Source organism: Wolffia australiana, chromosome 15, assembly GCF_029677425.1.
Source record: "Wolffia australiana isolate 7733 chromosome 15, ASM2967742v1".
NCBI classification, from domain to species: domain Eukaryota; kingdom Viridiplantae; phylum Streptophyta; class Magnoliopsida; order Alismatales; family Araceae; genus Wolffia; species Wolffia australiana.
The window spans coordinates 2,881,685-2,886,981 of NC_135849.1; the positions used below are offsets into that span (position 1 = coordinate 2,881,685).

The window sequence follows — 5,297 nt, forward strand, 5'->3', positions numbered from 1 at the left end:
GTGTTTCTTTGTAACGCGAATTCGGATATTGATTTCGTTGCTTAGGCATTGTCACGGTGGGGGAAGACAGTACCCCACCCTCGACAACGGGCGGAGCTCCACCACCCGTTTTTCATCAGTTTTAAAGTCCTAATCCGACTGCGTGTATTTTTGTGGCTATTTTATCCCTCCACTATCTGATCCATCCCTAGTCGTCCATCTACCCGTAGTCTGTCCCGTCAACCCAGTCCTCCATTCCTTCGTCGCCCATTCCTTAGTCGTCCATTCCGTAGCCGTCCTACATCAAATTGGTATCAAAGCCTAACCAGTCACCCCAGACGTTTCCGCCAACGTACATGTCATCATTAGTCAGTCCCATTGCATGCATTTGCATTCAGGCAAATGAGTCTCTGCTCCGATGACAGACCAACCCCAAGAGGGTCGTGAGGTGTCCATCCCCGTCCACGAGTTGTCATCGTCCCCCCCACTGACCTTCTCTCGAGGAGGCATCGATCGCGTGATAAACTTCGTCCATAATGGTTTTCATGATGTGAATACATGAATTACCAATATAAATAACCGTCTAACAAGTTTGATCGATGCGGTGAGTGAACGGACCTACCAACTCGAGAAAAGGGGTCGTGACCGCCCTTACGGGGATCGCAAAGACCACTATCCGCCTGATTCCAGACCTCGAGCTCGTGATAGGATTCATCGCGATCACAATGATCCTATACGACCCGAGGATAGATCCGGGAACCGAAATCAGAATCGTCCTGAGCGAGACCATAAGATTCCTCCTGAGATTCGAACTCCGGTCTGTGATAGAAATCGTCACGACGATTACTATCCGCCTGAGCCTAGGACCCCAAGCCAAGACAGGAATCGTCCCCCACGGAACGATCCATATCTGCTTGTGGATAGAGCCCCGGTGCATGATGGAAATTGTTTATCCTGAGACGATTACCATCCACCGGAGGAGAGGATCCTAGAGCGCGATAGGAATCATCCCCCACGGAATGATCCTTATCTACCTGCCGATAGGTATCATGGATGGAGCGGGAATCATCCAGATAGGGACGATCCTTATTCACCTGAGGATGTGGTTCCCCCTCGCGATCACCGCAATGTGGATCACGACAACCAATGGCAGCAGATTCAGCGTAGCGTCAAAGTCGATGTTCCATACTACGAGGGATCTAGGGACCCTAAGGAGTATCTTGATTGGGAGTCCAAATTAAACAGTTATTTTAAGTGGTATAATATGTTTGAGTGGCAGAAATTCCAGTATGCCGAGATGAGATTAGGGGGATGATGACTCTCAAATATGTCATCAAATAATTAAACTTTTTAGTTTTCATTCATCAAAATTATAATGTTAATTCATGCTAATATCATGCATATGCATCATTTTATGAAATCACTAACCCCACTTAATCCTTTGAATCCAGTGGAATATATTTAACATTTTATGGTTAGTAAACATTCAGAGACAGGTTAAGACGATCAAGGAAAGAGACGAGGATCAAGAGGAGCAAGCAAAAATTCAAAGAAGCAGAAATTACGAAAATGCCCCTGGGCATGACTTAAGAGAAACCTATAAATACTCTCTTGAGAGTTGATTTTAGGTTGTTCAGAATTTCTCTCAAGGAGCTAAGGCTTGGAGAGGAAGGATTTCTGCACCCTCCAAGAGCTGCTGAGCATTGGAGTTGGGAGGAAAGGAGCCTGAGTTTTAGCTGAAGCAAGAAGATCTCTACCTCGCCGTGAGGGACGTGACACCGGGTGGAGAGATTGTTGAGGTTTCAGAATTCTCTCTTCTCCCTTCTGAAGACAATCTGTATTGGATTGAAGATCACACCTTGTGTTTTCAGCAGTTCCAATAACAATTGTTGGTAGATTACTCTTAGAATTCTATTCAGTATTGTTTTCATTGATTTTATTCAGTTATCCATCTCCAATCTTGTTCACCAGTCTGTTCATCCAAATTCCAGATAACCCGCAGGTTCAGCGAGAAGAATCGCAAGCACAGACCCTCTGTGCAAGCGATTCAACGCGCTGAACTGGGCACCCGACCACCTGCGCGCGAAGCCTGTGAGAGGCAGGTCGCACGCGCGCAGGTGCAGCCTCGCGCTACGAGGAGCACCGCACGGCCGTAGCGCGCGAGCGGCTATGGCGTGCGAGGGTCGCTCGCGCGCAGGCACCTTTGCGCGCAGGCATCGCATGCCCTGCGCGCAAGCGCTCTTGCGCACACTGACCACCGCAAGTAGCTCACGCTAGCTTGCAGCGATCGCTGTGCTCTGTGCGTAGAGGCACAAGCACACCAGGTGCTTGTGTTTTTGTCTTCTTCACAAGCGTGAGCTTGTGAGCAAGAGAACTTACTATACTGACCTAAGGTGATTAATTAAATTTCCCTTATGATAGTTAAGTTGATTAAAATAACTGAATTATATATTTCCCGAGATAAACTAACTCAAAAACGAGAATCAGTACTGTCTTACCTGCTCCCTGTGGATCGACCCTCACTTGCCCTAAGCCGTGAGGTTTACAAATTCGTTGTATAAGCTCAAACCCTCACACGTATTAATTGCTAAATAACCAGTAAAAATATCTAAAATTTGAGTTTATCAACTGGCGCCATTGCCGGGGAGCACGGTATTATAGTAGGAATTTTTTGTTTTTCTGAATCTACAGTCGTTCTTTATTATCCTCTTAAGCTAAAGAACTTTAAAATCCTCAGCTCATCGTCTGCTAACATTTTGCTGAAGATTTATGGTAGTTACACGCTCAGGAGCTGGTGAGATGTCTGCAAAAAAAATTATTAGAGACGCCACTCCGGATTCTACAGTTACAGAACCAGAAATTCAGTAGAGAACTATGGCTGAAGAGGTTCATCAGCAGCATGAGAGGAGGAGGACCATGCTGGACAGGTCGACACCGTCGGGAAGCCTACGACAAACCGATGTAAATCTGAACATCGACGACGGTATTTCATTTCGATACGACAATGCATTAGTTAATTCCATGCCTGAGTTTAATGGATTGCCTGCCCAAAACCCATTAGAATTCCTTGATGATTTTCATATTAGATGCTCGTCTCAAAATGTTCCAGGAATATCTACAGAAATACTTAAAATGAAATATTTTCCTTTGACGTTAAAAGATAAAGCATTCGCATGGTATCGTAATCTAGGAATTACTTTTAATTCTCAGGAAGAAATGCAGGGAAAATTTCTGCAGAAATTTTACCCTCTCTCCAAAACCAACTTTTACAGAAGAGAAATTCACAATTTCCATCCTCATGACAGAGAAGCCTTTAGTGAATCATGGGAGAGATTCAATGACTTGTTGAGGAAATGTCCTCACCATGGCATTGAGCAATGTCAATTAGCTCAAATATTTTATGAATCTCTTGCTGATTTTATGAAAAACAAAGTAAATCTCGCTACGGGCGGAACGTTTTATACCGCATATGAGGATGAAGTTTTCGATATTTTGGAGAGAGTTGCAGAAACTGACTTGTAGGAGATTGGAGCCAATCAGAATGGGAGAAACCTGCAGCCAAAAAGAGCAGGAGTTCTGCAGGTCAACACCAAGGAGGGGGAGCTACAAGCGGGTTTAAGAGAGACCAACCTGAAATTGGAGGAGCTCACCTCCACCTTAAAGAACGTTTTTTTAGGTAATTCTCCCATTGTTAAAGCTAAAATATACTCTCTCTGTTTTAGCAGGGAACATGAACATGGAGCTTGCCAGTCCATGGAGGAAGAAGTGAAAGCCTTCAATCAACCTCATCAACCATGGGCTGGCCAAAAGAGAGTCGGATTTCAAAGTGGAGAGAGCTTCACCCAAGGGAACAAAGCTCCTTTTCAACACCAATTTCAGCAGAAGCAGCAGTTTCAATCAAGACACCAACAGCAGTATCAGGCTCCCTCTCAAACTCAACCTGATTTCTCTACACTAACCCCGGTTATTTCAGATATGATCGAGAAGCAAAATCAGAAGTTGAGAGCAGAGATGGAGATGCGCATGCAAGTCATGATGGAGTTCCAAATGAAGCAGATGTTGGAGTCCCAAGAACAGATGAGGAAGCTATTGGAGAGCTTCAGACCTGCACCACCTGAACACCAAGGTATAACTCTAGAACCCCATTGCACATCATATAAACTTCCCACGAAACCGGTAATAAATCCATGCAACCTACATCATGTGCAACACTCCATTCATGATGATACGAATGGAGAAGATCCTGAAGTTCTAGCAATCTCAAAATTGAGAAATGGAAAGGAACTTCAGGATCCTTATCAGAATTCTATAGAGAATTCTAAGAAGGGGAATGAACCAAGAGAGGAAGAAGGAGAGGATTCTCCCTACGTGGAGGAACCTCTACCTTCTACGAGTGGGCAACATGTTCCTTACCCTTCAGCTTTAAATAGGAAAAAACTGACTCTTGATTATGAAAATAGATTACTTGAGAACTTTAAAAGAACCACCATGACTGTTACTGTAGAGGACATGCTTAGGTGTACACCCTCCCTAAAGAAATACCTTAAGGATTCTTGCACCATTAGGAAGCCTAGGGAAGTAGTTAAATTATCTGAAAATGCCTCTAGCATTCTTAATGCCATCCCTATTAAGATGAGAGACCCCGGAGCCCCTTTCATTACATGTGAAATAGGAGGAAATACCTTTTCTAAAGTTTTATTAGATACGGGAGCGAGCATAAGCATCATCCCAACGGCATTATATGAGGAGTGTGGGTTTGGAGACTTGGAGGAAATACATATGGATTTACTCTTAGCTGATGGAACTGTCAGGCAACCCGAGGGAAGGTTAACCGATGTCATGATCACTGTAGAGAATTGCGAAATACCTGTAGATTTTATAGTGACTGATCTAAAGATATCGGGAAACATTACCTTAGCTCCTATTATCTTAGGAAGACCATTTTTAGTTACGGCAAAAACGATTATTGATTGGGAGAAGGGGACGGTGGAGTTTAAAATTGGAAAGGAGAGAGTCCAACTTGATATATCAAAAATGATGAAGTGTCCCTTAGGAAGCAATGAGGAGTTAAAACTGTGTACAGAGGATGAAGGAGAGAATGTGGTTAAGGAATACTTGTCACAAGTAGAGGGTAGAGAGCTAGAAGAAGAAATCATAGACTCCCCTTCGGTAGAGGTAGGACCAGAACTGAAACCCTTACCTTCATCCCTCAAATATGCATATCTAGGTGAGAAGAAAACCCTACCTGTAATCATATCTTCATCACTAACTCCTGAACACGAAAAAGACTTGCTCGAGGTACTTAGGGAGCATAAGAA

General features: G+C 43.9%; 1 non-coding gene across 1 annotated transcript; it reads right to left on the reverse strand.

Moving 5' to 3' along the window:
• Positions 1-3,247: 3,247 nt before the first annotated feature.
• Positions 3,248-3,350, reverse strand: LOC144713369 (small nucleolar RNA R71). Its single transcript, XR_013584033.1, has one exon. It is a non-coding gene; the product is annotated as a small nucleolar RNA R71 (small nucleolar RNA).
• Between the last annotated feature and the right edge of the window lie 1,947 nt (positions 3,351-5,297).